Source organism: Heterocephalus glaber, unplaced genomic scaffold (assembly GCF_053883595.1).
Source record: "Heterocephalus glaber isolate CG9 unplaced genomic scaffold, H.glaber_assembly_v1.0 deba00001461, whole genome shotgun sequence".
NCBI classification, from domain to species: domain Eukaryota; kingdom Metazoa; phylum Chordata; class Mammalia; order Rodentia; family Bathyergidae; genus Heterocephalus; species Heterocephalus glaber.
In genome coordinates this window covers 45233367-45253834 of record NW_028258308.1, presented here as the reverse complement: position 1 = coordinate 45253834, position 20468 = coordinate 45233367, and the positions used below count along the sequence as shown (strand labels likewise).

Sequence of the window (20468 nt, the reverse complement as noted above, 5' to 3'; positions counted from 1 at the left end):
TTCAATCCACAGTACTGCCCAAAACAAAACAAAAAACAACCCTAGAGTCTTTTTACGGAGGCTCTTGTAGAAATTTGATTGCCAAGGGCTTCTACAGATAATTCCTTTCATTCCAGAACCTTTTCTTTTTTCTTTTGCAGTATTAAAAACTGAACCCAGGGCCTTTGAACTGACCTACATCCCCAAGCTATTTTTTTATACTCTTTTTGAGCAAAGGAATATATTTTCTTTTTCTCACATTTTTTTATCCATGGATATTGGTTATGCAGACTGACAGGTTTCATTTTGGTAGATTTGTGCACCCATATAAATATACTTAAATCATTCCCGCCATCACTCCCCTTACCCTACTCTCCTCACCTGGGTTCATATTTTGGGGGGGCTCAGTGTGTATAATGTATTTTGATTATATTTATTGCCCCCATTACTGATCCTTACAACACCCCCCTTTCTATATTCCCTTCCTTTTGTCTAGTAATAGTTTCCTTTTTACTTTCTTGTCATCTTTTTCAAACCCCACATATTAGGGAGAACAAATAATATTTGTCTTTGTGAGTCTTTAACATGATGAACCCTGGATCCATCCATTTTCTGCACTTGCCAAAATTTCTTTTTTTTTTCCTTAAATTCTTTAATTGGCACATTTTAGGTATACAGTACATTTACATTTATCATTGGGAACTTGTACCTTTGCATGATGTATCTTGGTTCTTATTTTTTCCCCATTCCCTGCACTCCCTTCACCCCCTCCACTCTTCCCTATTTATAAAGACTTTGTTTCCTTTTTTTCTATTTCTCATAATTTTTCCTTTTCCTTCTTTCCTTTCCCCTACCCCTCCCACTTCCACTACCCCTTTGGACCTTTTCTTCCTATTTTGCATTATCAGTTACTCATTTTAATCATTGGTACATTTTAGGTATACAATATAATGACATTCATCATTGGAAATTTTCACCTTTCCATAATCTCTCTTGGTTCTTATTTTTTTTGTTTGTTTGTTTTTGGTACCAGGGATAGAACTTGGGACCTTGTGCTTGCAAGGCAGGCACCAGCACCACTGAGCTAAATCCCTGGCCCTCTCTTGGTTCTTATTTTTCCCCCTTCCCCTCCCCTCCTTTTAACCCCTCCATTCCTCCCTATTTACAAAGACTTTGTTTCCATTTTTTCTTTTTCTCATATTAATTCCATTCCCTTCTTTCCTTTCCTCTACCCCTCCAATTTCCCCTTCCCCTTTGCCCCTTTTCTTCCTATTTCACATAATTTATTATACCTTTTAGTCCTTATTTACACTTTCAGTTTCTCGCACTAGAGAAACTATTTGGTATTTATACATGTGTGTCCTATTTATTTCACTTAAGAGTATCGCCTCATGGTGCATCCATTTAGCTATAAATATCTCTAATTTCTCATTTTTTATGGATGAGTATTACTCCATTTTATTAAAAAAGCCACATTTTCTTTATCCAGTCTCCAGTTGATGGGCAGTTGGGCTGCTTCCAAGTTTTAGCTATTACAAATTGTGCTGCTATGAACATAGGTGTACATACATCAGTGTGGTATGTTTCTTTTAGATCTTTGGGGAAGATACCCAGCAGGGGAATAGCGGGGTCAAATGGGACTTCCAGTCCTAGTTCTTTGAAGTATCTCCATACTGATTTCCATGGTGGTTGCACCAGTCTTATACACTATCACCAGCAGTGGAGCAGTGTTCCTCTTTCCCCACAGCACCGCCAGCATTTGTTATTGTTCGATTTCATGATAGCAGCCATTCTTTCTGGAGTGAGGTGGAATGTCAGTGTTGTTTTCATTTGCATCTCTCCAATGACCAGTCATGTTGAACATTTTTTCGTGTATTTATTTGCTATTTCTACTTCTTTCAGAAATGATTGTTCATTGCAGATGCCCATTTTCAGATTGAGTCTTTAAATTTGGGTGGTCTGATCTTTTTAAGTTCTTTATAGATTCGAGATAGTAGACCTTTGTCTGAGGAACAGCAAGTGAAGATTTTTTCCCACATTGTGGGTTTTCTCTTCACACTGCTGGTGGTTTCTCTTGCTGTGCAGAAGCTTTTTAGTAAGAAGAGATCCCACTTGTTTATTGTTTGTGCTAGTTCACGGTCAACTGAGGTTTTGTTCATAAAATCTTTTCCCACACCAATGTCTTCGAGAGTTCTACCTAAACTCTCTTCCAGCCAATTCAGCGTTTCTATTGTAATATTTAGATCTTTAATCCATTTTGATTTTAGTTTAGTGCATGGTGACAGATATAGGTCTAGTTTTAATCTTTGACAAGTTGAAACCCAGTTTTTCCAGCACCATTTATTAAAGAGGCTATCTTTCCTCCAGTGAGGGTGTTTGGCTCCTTTGTCAAAGATGAGGTGGCTGAGTATGTCTGGAGTTGTTTCTGCATCTTCTAATCTGTTCCACTGGTCCTCAGGTCTTTTTCTTTGCCAGTACCATGCTGTTTTTATCATAGTAGCTTTGTAGTATAGTTTCAAGTTGGAGATTGTGATACCCCCTACCTCATCTTTATTGCCTAGAATTGCTTTTGCTATTCTGGGTCTCTTCTTGTTCCAAATGAATTTTTGGATTGTTTTCTCAAGGTCTGGGAAGTATGCTGCTGGGATTTCAATTGGGATTGCATTGAATTTATGTAGCAGTTTTGGAAGTATGGCCATTTTCACTATGTTGATCCTTCCTCCCCAGGAGCAAGGGATGTCTTTCCATTTTCTGGTATCATCTTCAGTCTCTTTTCAGAGTGCTACAGTTTTCAGGGAAAAGGTTTTTGATTTCTTTCGTTAGGTTGATTTCTAGGTATTTCAGTTTTTTGGATGCTATTGTGAAAGGAATTGTTTGCCCTATTTCTCTCTCAGTGACTCTGTTGTTCGTGTAGAGGAAAGCTGTAGATTTTTGTGTGTTGACCTTTTATCCAGCTACTCTACTGAATTTGGTTATTAAGTCTAGAATTTTGGTGGAGTTCTTGGGGTCTTCTATACAGAGTATCATGTCATCTGCAAATAATGGCAATTTGATTTCTTCATTTCCTATCTTTATTCCTTTTATTTCTTTCTCTTGTGTAATTGCTGTGGCTAATGTTTCCAAAACTATCTTGAACAGGCATGGTGATAGTGGACATCCTTGTCTTGTTCCTGATTTTAGTGTGAAGGATTTCAGTTTTTGACCATTTAGTATGATGTTGGCTGTTGGTTTTTCATAAATTGCTTTTATCAGTTTGAGGGAGAGACCATCTGTTCCAATTTTTTGTAGGGTTTTTATCATAAATGTGTGTTGGATTTTGTCCAATGCTTTTTCTACCTCTATTGAGATAATTATACAGTTTTTGTCCTTGGCTCTATTAATATAGTGTATTACATTTATTGATTTGCATCTGTTGAACCATCCCTGCATCCCTGGGATGAATCTCACTTGGTCAGGGTGTATGATCATCTTGATGATCTTCTGCATTCTATATGCCAGTATCTCATTCAGGATTTTTGTATCTATGTTCATTAGTGAGATTGGCCTATAGTTCTCTTTTTTGGTTGGGTCTTTCTCTGCTTTTGGGATCAAGGTGATGCTTGCTTGGGAGTATTGCTGCCCTTTCAATTTCACTGAAGAGTGTAAACAGTAGTGGCAATAGTTCTTCTCTGAATGTCTTATAGAGTTCAGCACTGAAGCCATCAGGACCTGGGCTTTTCTTAGTTGGTAAGTTTTTAATTACGTTTTCAATTTCCCTGATTGATTTTGGGTTGTTTAGAATTTTTAGGTCTTTGTTCAACTTTGGCAATTCATATATATCTAGGAATCTGTTCATTTCTTCTGTGTTGTCCATCTTATTGGCATATAGGTTCTTGAAGCAGGTGTTGACAATCCTCTGGATTTCTGCTGGGTCTGTTGTAATTTCACCCTTTTCATTCCTAATTGCATTGATTTGGGTGTTTCCTTTTTCTTTGATAAGCTTGGCTAAGGGTTTATCAAGTTTGTTTATTCTTTCTAAAAATCAGCTCTTTCTTCATTGATTTTTTTATGGTGTTCTCTTTGTCTCCATTGCATTGATTTCTGCTCTGATTTTTATAATTTCCTCCATTGTATGAGCTTTGGGTTTGTTTACCTCTTTTTCTAGAAGTTTGAGGTTCAGCATCAGGTTGTTTATTTGAGCTCGCTCTGCTTTTCTGAGTATTCACTGCTATGAATTTCCCTCATAAGACTGCTTTCATTGTGTCCCACAGATTCCAATATGTTGTGTTGGCATTGGCATTTAATTGTAGAAACTGTCTGATTTCTTCTTTAATTTCCTCTGTGACCCATTGGTTATTTAAAAGTGTATTTTTCAGTTTCCATGTGTTTATGAAATTCTTGCAGTTTCTTTTGGTATTCATCTCCAATTTCATCACACTATGGTCTGATAATATATAGGGGATAACTTCACTTCCTTTGCACTTATTTAGACATGTTCTGTCAGCTAGTTTGTTGTCTATTTTGGAAAACAACCTGTGCAGCTAAAAAGAATACGTATTCTGATTTTGTGGGGTGGAACACTGTAAGCACCTCTTAAGTCCATTTGTTCAGGAGTTTGATTTTTAGTATTTCTTTGTTCATTTTTTGTCTAGTTGATCTGTTTATTTGTGACAGTGTGGTATTGAGGTCTCCCACCAGTATTGTATTACTGCTTACTTGATTTTTCATGTCCTTTAGTATTTGTTTTATATATTTGGGTGCACAAGTATTTGGTGCATATATATTTATGATTGTCATCTCTTCCTCTTAGATTGTTCCCTTTACAAGGATGTAGTGTCCTTCTTTGTCTCTCCTGATCACTGCTAGTTGGAGTCCTATATGCTTGACTTATCTGTATGTCAAGTTTTTTTCCCCGATTGGGAAGTTTTCAGCCATTACTTCCGTGCACAGATTTTTTTATGTCATTTGGAGTCTCCTATTTCTTCATGGACTCTAGTCAGTCTTATGTTATTCTTCTTTGCATCATCTAGCAACTGCTGGATTGATTTCTTATGGTCCCTTACTATTTTTAAGAAATTTTTCTTTTCCTGGTTACTAATTGCAATCCTGTGTTCTCTGTCTGAGATTCTGTCTTCACATTGGCTCATTCTGCTGCGTAAACTTTCAGTGCAGGTTTTAATCTCCTGGAAATCTGTTTGCATCTTTTATGGATTCCATTTGTTTCCTTTGTTGGGATTCCATTATGTTCCTCAGCTCCTGTATTTTTTTTATCTGTGTCTGCTCTAGATTTATTAATCATGTCTGGCACTCTATGCACAATATCTGTTGTTATCTGAGAAATTATTTCTGATTTCATTTTTTCTAGATCCGCTTTCATTGCCAGTTCAGGGAGTCCAGGTTGTTGTGTATCAGATTGTTATATCTGGTTGCCCATTGGGGTTGCCTTAGGTGATCTGGAAGTCTGGTTTTGAGAGTTTTTTATGTCTTTTCTCATTTCAACAGATGCGGCCTATTGCACCTTTGGTGAGGCAACTTTTTGTTCACCCAGTGGTCTTTAATTCTCAGCAATCCTCAGAGAGGCCTTTTCTCTGCTGCTCACCACCGTACCAATTCCTGAGTTCAGAGTGGTGACCTTCTGGATCCCTCCACTGTCCTGTTCAGGCAGGGTTCTGGCTGAGGCCTCAGCACTCTTAGGATTGTATTTGGGCTTGTCTCTGGCTGAGGGCCTCCCCACCTGCCTGGCCCCTGCCTGAGAGGGCCTATGGCTGGGGGCTGTGCACCTGAGTTGCTAGTGTCTGAGAGGGCTTCTGCCTGGGGTCTGGGCACACTTACAGATGGCATCTGGGCAGGCCTCTTGCTATTGCCTGTGCACCTGTGCAGCTCTTTTCCAGGCGGGTCTTTGGCTGGGGTCTGGGCACACTTACAGATGGCATCTGGGCAGGCCTCTTGCTATTGCCTGTGCACCTGTGCAGCTCTTTTCCAGGCAGGGCTTTGGCTGGGGTCTGGGCCCTAGCTGCTGGTGTGTGGGCAGGGCCCTGGGTGGCACCTAGGTACCAGCACCACTGTGGTTTACTCGGGGTTCTTGCTGGGATCTTGTAAGAATATCTTGAAGCTAGATCCAGGTCTTATAATGAGTCTTCTACTTTGGTCCTTGCATTCTAATGAAGGATAGTCAAGCTGTTGAGGATGTTTAATCTCTTCCTAGTCCTCTCTGGTTTTGATGGAAAATGCTTTCCCATATCACCACCTAACAGCTGTCTCTTCGTAGTCAGCTTGCTCAGAGGACAAATGAAAGTGTGGAAGCTCCAGTGTGAGAGAATTGTGCAGTAGTGATGCTCTGCATACACGCTAACCTGTTTCCATATGAATTTTAAATTTTTTTCCCCAATTCTTTTAAGAATGTCATTGGTATTTTGTTGGGGATTGCACTGACTCTGTGGATCACTTTTGGAGGTGTGGCTTTTTAACCATATTAATCCTGCTAATTCATGAACTTGGGTTGTTTTTCCATCTTTTTGTTTCTTTTCAACTTCTTCAGTGTTCTGAAATTTTCATCGTAGAGATCTTTCACCTCCTTGGTTATTGATTCCTAGGTGTTTTGTTTTTTTGAAGCTATTGTGAATAGAATTGTTTTCTGGTTTCTTAGCTAGTTCATTATCAATGTATAGAAGAGCTATTGGGTTTTTTTGTGTTTTGTTTTTGAGTCAGGGTCTCAATCTGTAGTTCAGGCTGGCCTTGAACTCGTTATGTAGCCCAGGATGTCCTTGAACTTGTAGTCCTCCTGCCTCACCCTCCTGAGTGCTGGGATTACAAGAATGCATCACCACACCTGGAGCTGTTGACTCTTTAATTTTATATCCTGCTACTTTGTGTTGGATTCGGTGAAAGGCCTTTTCATCAATTTAGATAATAGTATGATTTTTTATCTTTGGTTTTCTGTATATTATGTTTATTCATTTACATGTGTTGAACCATGCTGTACTTGCATCCGTGGAACAAAACCAACTTGATCGTGGTGAATGGTTTTTAATTTTTAAAAATTTTTATCAGTATATGTTTGCAGTACATAATGAGTACATTCATTATAGGGAATTGATACCTGTACATAACACATATTAATTCTTTTTTCATGCCCCCTCCCCCATTCCTCCATTTCATGGTCCCTTTTCCTTTTACATATTTAAGCTTGTGTGTGTGATTTATTTCACTTAAAATTGTGATCTCAAAGTGCATTTATTTTCATACGGATGACTCATTTATCTTTCTTTACAGCAGAGTAGTGCTCCATTGTATATAAATACCACATTTTCTTACTCATTCATCTGTTGATTGACATATAGGCCACTTCCGAGATTTAGCTATTGTGAGTTGTGTTGCTATAAAAATAGATAGCATGTATCACTGTACTATGATGTCTTTCTTTCGGGAAGTTGTCTGGAAGAGGAATAGGTGGGTCAAATGGAATTTCCAGTTTTAGTTTTTTTGAGAAGTCTCGATAGTGATACCCATAGTGGTTGTTGTAGTTTACATTCCCAGCAACAATGTAGAATGATTCCTTTTCCCCATAACCTCTCCAGCATTTGCCATTCCTTGATTTCATGATGATTGCCATTCTTGGTAGAGTAAGATGGAATTTCAGTGTTTTAATTTCCATTTCTCGAATGGCCAGTGATGTTGAATATTTTTTCATATGTTTATTGGCCATTTATATTTCTTTTGTGGAGTGTCTAGTCATTTCAGTGACTCATTTTTTGATTGGGTCTTTTATTTTGGGAGGATCTAATTTATTTTTTTAGTGTTTTATATATTCAGATATTAGCCCTCTGTCTGAGATGTAGCTGACAAAATTTTTTTCCCCACTGTGTAGGTTGTCTCTTCACTCTTTTTTTGCTGTCAAGAGTTTTAATTCACCATAATTTCATTTGTTGATTATTTATGTTATTTCTTGTGCAATTGGGGTTTTGTATAGAAAGTCCTTGACTGCATCTATGACTTCAAGAGTTTTACCTATTTTATCTTCCAGCAGATTATGTTTCCATTTCAAATTTGGATCTTTGATCCATTTTAAGTTTAGTTTAGCACTTGGTGAGAGATATGGGTATAGATTCAATCCCCTGTATGTGTATTTCCAGTTTTCCCAGCATCATTTGCCAAAGAGGCTGTCTTTCCTCCATCATATGTTTTTGACCCCTTTGTCAAAGATGTATAACTGAATGTGCCTGAGGTGGTTTCTGTATCCTTTTTTCCCTTCCATTGATCCACATATCTGGGTTTTTTTGCCAATATTATGCCTTTTAAAAATCCCTGTAGTTTTGTAATATAACTTGAAATCCAAAATTGTAATGCCCCCTGCTTTGCTCTTGTTGCCCAGAATTGCTTTTGCTATTCTGGATTTCTTTTGTTCCATATGAATTTTAGGATTGTTTTTTTCTTGTTCTGTGAGGAATGCTGTTGCTATTTGATTAGGATTGCATTAAATCTATATATCATTTTTGGAAATGTGACTGTTTTGACAATATTGGTTCTGCCTTTCCAGCAAGAGGGGACATCTTTCCATAATTTGTTGTTGAATTCAGTTTGCAAGTATTTTATTAAGGATTTTTTTCAGCTATGTTTACCAAAAATATTGGTATATAGTTTTTTTGTTTGTTTTTGTTATATCCTATCAGTTTTAGTATCAGGGTGATGTTGGTCTTGTAGAAAGAGTTTGGAAGCACTCTTCCCCTTTTTATTTTATGGAGTAGTTTGAGAAGCATTGATGTTAGGTCTTCTTTAAAGATCTGATTAGCTACATCAGTGAACCCATTGGGTCCGGGGCTTTTCTTTTGGGGGAAATTTTTTTTATTATTGCTTCAGTCTCAATGCTTGTTACTGGCCTCTTTAGGTTTTTTATATTCCCTATGTTCAGTTTTGGTAGGTTATATATATCTAGAAATTTATCCATTTCTCAGCTGGGTGTTGTGGCATACATCTGTAATCCCAACATTCAGCAGGCTGAGGCAGGAGGATTGCCAGGAGTTTTGAGTCCTGCCTGAGCTACATAGTGAGTTCAAGGCTAGCCTGACATACAGTGAGACCCTCTTATTAAAAAAAAGGAAAAGGCAGAAATTAATTTTTTTTTTGTATTCTCCAATTTATTAAAATTTAGGTTTTCCAAGGTTTTTTTTCAGTAATCCTGAGGATTTCAGTTGTGTCTTTTACATCCTTTTCTCTTCATCTCTATTGTATCAATTTGGGTCTTCTCTGTTTTGGTTATTTTGACTTAAGGGTTTATCAATCTGGTTTATCTTTTCAAAGAACTAACTCTTTCACTGATCTTGTGTATTGTTCTTTTAGTGTCTATCTTATTGATTTCAGTTCTAATCTTTATTATTTCTTTCCATCTGTTGAGTTTGGTTTTGCTTTGATCTTGTTTTCAAAAGCATGAGGTGCATCACTAGGTTGTTATTTGCGATTTGTCTGATTCTTTTGATGTAGGCACTCATAAGGATAAACTTCATTCTTAGAATTGCCTGTACTGTATCCCACACGTTCTGATATGTTGTATTTACATTTTATTTGATGCTAGGAATTGTTGAATTTCCTCTATGATTTCTTCAATGACTCCTTGATTGTTCAGAAGTGAATTTTGTGTTTGTATTGTTTCTGTGGTTTCTCTTAATTGATTTCTAGTTTCAAACCATTGTGATCTATTAAGATGCAAAAAATTATTTCAGGATTTTTTTTGTATTTGTTAAGATTTGTTTTAAGGCCTAAAATATGATCTATTTTGGAAAATATTCTATAAGCTCCTAAGAAGAATGTGTATTCTGTAGTTGTTGGATGGAATGCTCTGTAGACATCTTAACAGATGTCCATTTGATGTTTGGTGTAGTTTAACTGGTGTTTCTCTATTGATTTTTTTTTTTGGTCTGGGTGATCTATCAATGAGTGCAGGATATTGAAGTTACCTTTTACTGTATAGGGGCACATCTGTCCTTTTATCTTGAGTATTATTTATGATTTGGGGTGCAGAAATGTTATGTGCATATATATTCACAGTTGTTATATATTCTTGGTGGATTTCTTTACCAATATGTATTGGCCTTCTTTGTCTTGTCTTACTAATTTTGTTTTGAAATCTCTTTTGTCAGATAAATTCCTACTTGGTATCAGGTTCCATTCGCATGGAATATTTTTTTCCATCTTTTGAATTTCACTCTGTGTGTCTTTACTAGTAAGGTATTTTTCTTGCAAGTAGTAAAGAGTTGGGGGGCCGGGGATTTAGCTCAGTGGAGCCACTGCCTGCCTCGCAAGCACAAGGTCCTGAATTCGATCCCCGGTACCAAAAAAAGAAAGAAAACTAAAGAGTTGGGTTTAGATTCTTAATTCAGTCTGCCAATCTGTGTCTTTTATTGGAGAATTAAGACCATTTATATTCACAGTTACTATAGAAAGGTATGTACTAATTCTTGTCATTTTGTTTTCTTTCTACTGCTTGAGTCCTAATTCTCAGTAGCTTTCTACTCTTCTTCTGTGTGTAGGTTTAATGGTCATAAATTTCTTTAATTTATGCTTATCTTGGAAGGTCTTTATTGCTCCTTCAATATTGGAGGATAGCTTTGCCACATAAAGTATTCTGGATTGGCAGTTACTGTTTCAGAGCTTGAAATACATTGTTCTAGGCCTTCCTGGCCTTTAGGGTTTTTGCAGATAAGTCTGAAGTATTCTGATGTTTTACCTGTATAAATTTTTGAGTTTTTCATCCTTTGTGCTTTCAATACTTTCCTTATTCCATACTCTTGCCTTCTAATTTAATGTGACATGGGGTGTTTTTTTCTGGTTATACCTCCTATATCTGAAAGTTTATATCTTTCCCAAGATTTCGGAAGTTTTCTGTTACTATTTTTTTAAGTAAATTTTCTATGCCATTAGTGTGAACCTTGGTGTCCTCTTCTGTACCCAAGTTCATAAATTTGGTCTTTTAACCATGTCCCAGTTTTCTTGGGTGTTTTGTTCATAATTTCTGTTTCTTTTCTTTTTCAGTGTCTGTGTATAATAGTACTTTAATCTTGTATTCAAGCCCTCAAATTTTCTCTTCTACTTGGTCCTGTTTATTGGTGAGGCTTTCCACTGAGTTCTTGATTTGACTTATTTTGCTTTCATTTCCAGGATTTATTTGGTCTTCTAGAATCTCTTTGTTGAATTGCTCCTTCATTCTTGCGTTGCCTTCCTTAATTTATTCAGCTGTTATTTGTATCTTTTTTGAAGTCATTAATCAGTCTTTTGAATTCTTTGACACTTCATCTACTCCAGTATCTTTGCAGTCATTTAATGGTGAATTATGGAAATTTGGAAGAGTCATATTGCCTTGTTTTTTCATACTTCTTTTATTTCTATATTGAGATTTGTACATCTGTCAAGATGGATATCTCTTCTACTTTATTTGAGGTTTTCTTAGTGACTCACCTTCCTTTTTGGGCTTTATTCCCAGCACTGCTGGAGAAAATGAACCATAGTAATACTGACAACACAAACCAAACCAGATACTGGCATACACTGGAGTCAGATTAAAAGCAACAACTGTACTGTCCTTTTAAAAAAAGAGAAAGAGATTAGCAGTAATTTAGACAAAACAAATCAATATCGGCATACAGTAAAGATTTACTAAAAGCAACTACCACTAACAATAAAAAGGAAATCAATAATAGCATAGAGTAAACCAAGTAGTTGCCAGTCAGGCCCCTCCCTGGGAGTTGGGATTGGCAGTCCACACTACTACTTTTCTTTGAGTTGTCTTCTGTTTCTCTGTTTTTCACAGTCCTGTGGGTTCTTTCTTGATTCTTAGAGCACTTTCTCTTGAGGTGTCTCAGTTATCCAAATGTCTCAACTCCAGGTGCCAAGAGAGGTGTGATTTTCTGGGAGTTTCTCTTCTCCTTGCCATCTTTATCTCTCTTATTTTTAAATTTTGTGGCAAGGTTTCACTGAGTTGCCCAGGTTGCACTCAAACTTCTGATCCTCCTGCCTCAGTCACCCAGAGTGCTAGGATTACTGGGTTTCTCCTTTGTTCCAGGAAGTCCTAGAATTTCCTATTTTCCCTAATGTTTTTCAGTGGTTTTGTTTCCTTCCCTGAAAACTTAAGCCAAAGACCTAGCAGAGCTGTGTTAAACTTGCCTTAGCATTCTCTTTAATTGGTTGTGGTGGTATCCTGTGTGCAGTGTTCCCAAATTTATCCTGTCTTTCAGGGAAAACAAATACTTAGAGCTTTGATTAAAGATTGTTTGAAGTGCTATGTAGTGCAGCTACAGGGAAATTTATAAGGTATGGCTAAGTCTTACCACAGTTCTGCTGATTCCTCAACAGTTTTTAGTAATAGCGATCAAAAATGTTATAGCTTCCACTTACTAAGAACCTATATCAGTCATGGCAAACCTTTTAGAGCTTTCAGTGATAACAAACAGCGGGGCTGCAGCATGATGCCATAGGTTTGCCACCACTGACCTATACAATATGCCAAGCAGTATGTTCAGTGCTTTGCTGTCCTGATCTCATTACAAATTGTAATGGCATCAGAGCTGTGGTAGCAGAACTAGAACTAAAATCCAGGCTGTTGATGTCTAAGCAGCAATGGTGTGAGCTTAAATTAAGAACCTATGCTAGCTGACCAAACTTGGTAGAGCTGTTTTAGCATTAACTGAAAAATAGAATTTGTAGATTCAGATGGTCCAGATTTTTCTTTAATTAGTCTTCAAGATTGTGGTATTATTGCATCTCCTCAAGTAGGAAATTGTGGTTCTTTCTCATTATCATCTGTGTCTTAAAACAGACCATCCTCTTTTTTTGTTTTTAATTTTTTCTCAGTAAAAATCTCATTGAGGATTTAACCAAGCATCTCATACATGTTAGGCAAGTTCTCTCCTGTAATTGGCATTATAGAATAGAACTTTAAAATTTAATATTTTTTGTTTTTAGAGATAAGCAACTTTTCCAAACTTCTACTGCAGAGCAATAAAGTAATACCCCTCCTCTCTTACAGTGATAAATTTGTAGATATTCATACTAAGAGTCCTGGAACCCAGTTTCCTTCCCACAGGAAAGGGGATAATGAGCTAAAGAAGGTTAAAAACAATAAAGGAAGTTAAAGATCTTGGTCGTCTCTTTGTTCCTTACTGTAAAAGAGCCTTGCCTGCTAGTACAAGGGAAGATGGTGATTTGAAGCAAATAGGCCCCTCCACCTCCTCAGAGGTAGCTTTAAATAAATCTTTTTTTTCCTTTTTACCAAAACATATGTCCTTCTTTGATCTGGTCAGCGGTGACCAAACAATTTAAGCATATAAACCTAAGCCTTGCCAGTAACACTACTATTATAGACAGCTAAGCTAGTTGGAACATATTGTAAGGCAGTTAGGTGAAGTGAGCCCTTAACAGAAAAGACAATTGAGGCATATTTACTGAAGGTCAGTGTTAAAAAAGAGAGAAACTACATCCACATACTTCCCCTAGGGATGAATAGCAGTGATTGCTATTTTAAGTAGACATCAGTCATCTTAAGTGGAGACCAGAATCTCCCTAGCCCATTTCCTTTCTGGAAAATCCATATTCATTCCATACATGCTTGCTACCTCATTTGATCCTCATTTAATCAATATTACCTAAGTTATTATACTTGTAATCTTACTGGTTGATCATAGTTTTGCCCCCACCTCATACCCATCTTGTGTTTTTCCTTTGGATCTTATTAGTGGAATGTAGTTTTGTACTGCGTTGAACCTGCCTCACCTCTTGGCTTTGTTCAAAACACCACCCTTGAGAAGCAGGGTGGATGGGTAACTCACTTTTCCTGATGTCCTCTTCTGTCTCGCTAAGGCAGGAGCTGCCATTCCTAGAATTCATTCTTTGATTTTTAGAGAACATGAACTCAGCATTTTGGATATCTTTAACAGGTTGGGAGTTGTAATATTTCCCTTATTTGGATTAGTTCCCTTATTTGGAGGTCTATACCCTGTATCATTTGGAGGTCTTCCACCGAGATAATTGGTTGGAGGTAATAGTTTGCTTTTTGTTTCATAGATTCTAACTTTTTGTTTCATAGATTCTGGACTGAATTGTTTAGGTATTGTGTTTAATTTTCTTACAATTGTGTATGCATTATCTTTTGTTAAAATTACATTTTATTTTTGTTTTGTATCTGTTACATTTGGACTTAATTCCTGAAGTTGCTAAATCTGCTAGCATTCTTGTTTTGTTTTTTTTTGGTACTGGGGATCAAACTTGGGACCTTGCCCTTGCAAGGCAGGTGGCAGAACCACTGAGCTAAATCCCCAGCCCTCTGCTAGCATTCTTTGTTTTGCTAAACAGCATTAGGCGAAAAATGTAGTGTTAGAGTGCTAATTAGTGGCCATTAATGGTAACTATCAGTAAATTTAGAAAATGTTGTAGAATGGTCTTTTTATAAAATCTAGTTTATATTTGAAAAATATACATGCCTATTAATCACTGGACTCCATCTGCCAGTTAAAAGGTGATAGACCTGCAACCATTCTTAAGATTTGGGGTATAGATTTCACTGAGACATTCTGGTTCAGTCCTCTATAATCTAGAGAAAATGTTAGGCCTGTTTTGCCTCAGTTTACTTTCTGGTCAGATCTTCTGCCACTCAGGAGGCAATCTTAGCTCTTGAGATTCCCCGTTCTTGCCTTTCCAGGCTGAGACTGACGGCTCAGGAACAAGTTGTCTTCAATTACTCATCATGAGCATGAGAAGAAAAGGCCTTTCATTTCTGATCTTTGCCTGCCACTTTTACACTTTCCTTATAGAAGCATGTAAAATTAAAAAAAAGGATCTCAAAAACTACCCCAACCTTCTCTCTTCTCCCCTCCTAGGTCTGGTCTTCATCATTTACGTGAGTAGGGGAAAAGATACCTTCATTAACATGTTTTGGGCTTTGAACCTTTTACTATAAACTTGTAAAATGCTATGTGATGATTATTTTGGGGTTTTTAGGTAGCTTAGGGTTTTATTTGGACTTTTCTTTCTGTTGGTAAGTTAGAACTCCCTGTTGGGAGTTAACTTTAGAATGAACCACTTTGTAATTGGACCGCTTCTCCAAGAAGTCAGGCTGAGATAGCCTGCAACAACTGTTTGTCTTTCATGGACTAGTGACTTACACTTGTGTTTTTTATATGCTAATTAGAATAAAAAAGGATTTTAGCCTTTCTCTTTTCATGTGCATGTAGAAAACTGGTAAATGTGCCTTTACTAACACATGAATTGTGATTGCTAGGCAATGAACAAGTTTAATCTGTGAGTTTCAGATACTTAGTGATTTGTGATTTAAAATGGATCTTGAACAATGTATAGCATTGTCTTGCTGCTAAGGAAGGTCGCCTAGGTGGCTAGATAGGTAACAGGAATGTCTTAGAGGGTTCTCCACCTTAGGGTTCAGCGAGGCAGAATTCCTCCAAGCCATTTGTTTGTTTCCAGGGGTGATCTCCTTTGCAGGATGAAAAGTGCTGCTAATCTATCTTCCTCAGTCTCTCTCTCTCAAAGAATTAGAATGCAGTGGTTTGATCTACAAGAAGTTCTGACTAGTCTTACTTATAGGTACAAACCCAAAACTTATAAAAGGGTTATTATAATTTGACTTGGGCAAACACATCTGGGTGTACTCTGGTTTTAGAAACAAATCATCTTACAATATGTACAGCTATTTTGTCTGAGCTCAACAATTTTTTCTCCTTTTTGCCTTTTTAGATTTTTTTAAAAAAGATATTTGACCGTAACTTAAGTTGGCTTATAGATGTCATTAGAGTCAAAGCCATGCTTCCACAAGTTGCCAGCTGATCAAAATGATGTCAAGACTGGTTTTACAAATGCAGTACATATTATCAATAACTCAGGAGTCCTTTTTGGCTAATAATAATTAATTGTTATGATCTGGTTCTCATAGATCATCTAAAAATCTGTTAATTAAATGAGGATCCTTGGACTTAGAGACAGTTCTGCACAGGGCTCCCTTGCAATGACCTTCACATCATCAAGCTTTAAAAATACACATAAAAATTGTACAGTCTGGCAGTTTATAAAATATAAAGCTAAAAAGAATTTTAGGTTCCACCAAAGAGGATTGTATCACACAGTTAACACATCAATTAAAACAACCATCCACAGAGAAAACAGAATGGAACATGATTTAAAAAAAAAAATCACTTAAAAATTAGCATTTTACCCGACCAGATTATTCACCCTTTAAAGACAAGGCATCCACCTCATGGAAGGATACAGTGTAACTCTTCCTTTCCAGTTTTAAAATGATCAGAGGTGTCCAAAACAGATCTGATGTGCTTTTAAGCAAGTGCAAATGTAACTGGACACACTTCAGAGTAAAAATTAAATAAATATAAATAGGTTCAATAAATAGGTCATTGCAAGTAACAAAGGACCAGCTGCCTGGAAATATCATTTGTTCCAGCCCTTGTTCACAAAGGGGACCCCAATTTCCATTGGACCCCAATGGAAAACTCACCCCAATAAACATTGCTAAACATTATTGAAATATGTTTACATTTGTCATCATCAAAAGGTTAAGTTTTCTGTGGGAAAAATAATAAGGTTTTGTATTGGGTACCCCGGCTTTGAGCCCCAATCTCCTGCCTGGGGGCCATGATGAAAGGCAGGAGGTAGCTAAGTTTTATTAAAAGGTGCTCAGGGTACAAAACTAAGGGACAAAGGTTTCCATATAGTTATGATACTCATTATTCCTAATTTCATGATGTACTAAATGTATTCTTGCCTTCTGCGATATATAAATGTATTCTTCTAAGATGTTATGGTAATAACTTTTTATTGACTCAACTATCTACCTTTCTGTTGCACTCCATCTATTTGTGATTGGAAGTACATGTCAAGTCAACATGAGATCACCAAATGATAGTCTTTATACAGTGTGTATGTTATATGTGTGACTGCACATAGGGACACCTAACATATTAAAAGATAACAAATTAGGTGAGTGTTTTCCTTGTGTCATTTAATATCTTGAAATCAGATGACTAAGAAGGCTATTCTGTACTAAGATGGACATTTAAGTGTGTTACAAAGATAATGTCATCATTGTCACACTGAAATACTATGTATAGCTCTTGATCTCAAGTTTTCTCTGTAAAGCTACATAACTGTTTTTTGTTGTTTTGTTTTGTTTTGTTTTTGGTACCAGGGATTGAACTTGGGACCTTGTGCTTGCAAGGCAGGCTGTGGAACCACTGAGCTAAATCCCCGGCCCTATGTAACTGTTGTCTGTAGTTAACATTCTGTAGGGATTTGACTACTAAAATAATTGGGGTTGGTAAAAAATAGTCCTCTGTCTGTACTTTATATTTCAAAATGTTTTATAGCCAGATAAAATTATAATAGTTAAGTTCACTGCTCCCACTATAATACTAATGTGATCTTCTCTTCTGGGTTATTCAACAACTAAAGTTTGGAGACCAGAACTAGAAAGATAACAGGGCTAAGAGGACAGCCAGTACTTTGGCCCTGGCCCTGAAAGGTCAGTGTGGAGCCAGGACATAAGGGAACCTTTCCTACAGGGTCCTCCAACTTTGGTGAGTCACCCAACCTCCTGAGCAGGGAGATTGCTGGACCCCAGAGGACAGAATCAACAAATGTAGTATGCCAAAAGAACGTCACCAAGAAGGAAAAGTCTCCCATGCTTTCACAAAGAGCAACATGGTCACGCAAGGCTGGCCTGAAACTTGTGATCCTCCTGCCTCAGCCTCTTAAGTAATGAGCATTACCAGGGTGTGCCACCACACCTTTTTTTTTTTTTTGGTACAGGGGATCGAACTTTGATCCTTCCCCTTGCAAGGCAGGCGGCGGAACCACTGAGCTAAATCCCCAGCCCCAACCACACCTTATTTTTGAGCCCCTACCTCCTACACTTTCATTTTTACTTTAATTTTAAGAAAAACTATGGTAGAAGTACTATTGAAGCCCTCAATAAGTGGATCAACAGCATTAGAAGACCTCCATGTAACAGCCCTAGAGTTAGTTGATATTTCCTCAGGATAGGAAAATGCAACTCTGAACAACATTGCAAACTTATGTTGTAAAATAATGCAAGTAGCATAATATGGCAGTGCAATAATTAAAGTATCTGTGGTCTCTGATCTTTTAAAAGTGTTCAGGAAGCAATATTTACCCAGGGATATCATGGCAAATTGTTTTGAAAGCTACATGGTGGGGGGGTGTATAATGCACATGTTTATTTTTTAGAAGTATTTCTATTTATGAATTTTTAATTTTGAGTTTTATTATATTAAGCAATGTGTACTGAACAGGAAAATAAAATACCGATAAAATGAAATGAAAATTTTAATATGTAGTAAGTATTTAGAATAAATGACCATTTTCAACATCAACTGTTTACTTGGTTACAAGATCAAAAAAAAATAACAGAAATAAATGCCTATGTGAACTACAATGAAAAGAGAAACAAAACTCTACCACAGATACAATCTTTGCCTCAATTATCACACCTAAGGTTGTCTTCACACATGACAGCAGCATGTTCCAAACACAAGTCTCCCTTTCACTGACAGGACGTGTGTTTTGGTTTCCTGTCTCTTTTTTGGCAGGTCATATTTGTCACCTCTTGTCTTCCTCTTTTCTCAAGAACTTCCTACTATATTATAGAAGGTGTACTTATCAGGAAAATGAAATATCAATAAAATAAAATATCAAATATGTAATGAGTGTGTAGACCAAACATCAACATTTTTTTTTTTTGGTACCAGGGATTGAACTCGGGACCTTGCACTTGCGAGGCAGGCGGCAGAACCACTGAGGTAAATTCCCAGCCCTAAACATCAACATTTTCAACATCAACTGTTTACTTGCTTACAAAATCTAAAAAATAAGAGCATAAATAAATTCCTATGTTAGCTACAATGAAAATACAAATAAAACTACCAGAGAATATTCTTTACTTTAATTATTACACCTTAAATTATCTTCACACATGAAAACAGCATGTTCCATACTCAAGTATCACTTACACTAACAGCACATATGTTTTGCTTTCCTATCTTTTTTGGCAGGTCATGCTTGTCACTGCTCTTGTCTTCCTGTTTTGTTAGGAGGTTCCTATTACAGTGGACCCCCGGGTTATGACTGGAATTTTAGTTTTAATTTATGACCAAAGTCTTGAGTTATGACCCAAATGCCAGCCACTTGTGCTTTCAGATGGTCTCTCATACAGATTTAACCCTTAAAGAGTTCTGGAAGGAGCATTACAACATTCTTTCCTGTGTGGGGTTAATTCAGAAATCCTAGGTCAATGTCTAAGGACACTGAGATCTGCCTGTATACAGGAGAGAGACTTTGAAGGCTGTGTAGAGGAGTTGAGCCTTCATTGACCAACTTGGGTTATACCCAGCCCTTGGGAACAAATTGAGTTTGTAAGTCAAGGGTCCACTGGGTATATCATACAATGTACATTTAGCAGGAAAATGAAATATAAAATATAAAATATGTACTGAATATTTAGAATAAACACCATTCTCTATATCAGCTTTGCTTACTAAATCTAAAAAATAAATTCCTATGTGAACTACAGTAAAAATACAAATAAATGAGGAACTAGAGACATTGATATCTAAATGGATGCATATTGAGGCCATCCTCTTAAGTGAAATAAATAGGACACGTGAAATACCAAAGTTTTTCTAGTATGAGAAACTGATAGTGTAATTAAGGATACACACAGATGAAATGGCCTAATAAGATATTTCTCGGATTGTGTTTCCATCACGTGTCATATGACTGTATCGAAATTTAAATTACAGAGAAGTTTGGCTTTTATGTGGAGTCTGCTAACTGAAGTTTTTTTCCAGATCATTATTTGTTCAGTGTTGGTTTTGGGGGTCTTTTTGAAACAAATCACATCCTCTGGTGTCTTGGTGCTTGAGATGCTTTTTTAGGTTATATGGAAAAATGTTTACGTGCTTTTCAGTTTTGTTTTGGTTGAGTTCTACTGTGTTTGAATATTATTGATTTTTCCCCCCTTGCATTGTTTTTTGAATGGTTTTAATTTTTTATATGTGGTTGTGTTTGATAGTAGTTGTTTTAAAAAATACAAATAAAACTACACAATCCTTACTTCAATTATCACACCAAAAGCAGTTTTCACACACAAGAGCACCATGTTCCATACACAAGTATAGCTTACAATGACAGCCCATGTGTTTTGTTTTCCTCTTTCTGGTAGGATGTACTTAGGAGGTTCTTGTGATATTTTACCTGTCTGTTCATCAGTCTACTACAGAATTCTTTTGTGGAGTTCTTTGGGCAGATACATATTGTTCTTCCTGTGTTGTATTTGCTCATTTATCAGTTCTAGTCCCAATCCTCTAAGAAAATATCTCCATGATATTTTGTGCTGTTATTTTCTTTGTGAACTATGAAACTATTTATACCACGTGTGTTTAGTGTCAGGTAAAAGGCCGAAAACCAAGACCAGACCAGGCCACAAC

General features: G+C 36.8%; 1 protein-coding gene across 9 annotated transcripts in view; it reads left to right on the top strand.

Moving 5' to 3' along the window:
• Positions 1-20468, top strand: part of Rnf170 (ring finger protein 170) — a 60592-nt gene that overhangs the window by 2404 nt on the left and 37720 nt on the right. For 6 of the 9 annotated variants that reach the window (XM_087180415.1, XM_087180416.1, XM_013076076.3 and 3 more), the window contains exon 2: positions 18732-18782. The exons of the other annotated variants lie outside the window; for them this stretch is intronic. The gene's annotated coding sequence lies outside the window, so the exon portion shown is untranslated. The remainder of the gene's footprint in view (positions 1-18731; positions 18783-20468) is intronic. 9 annotated transcript variants of the gene reach the window in all.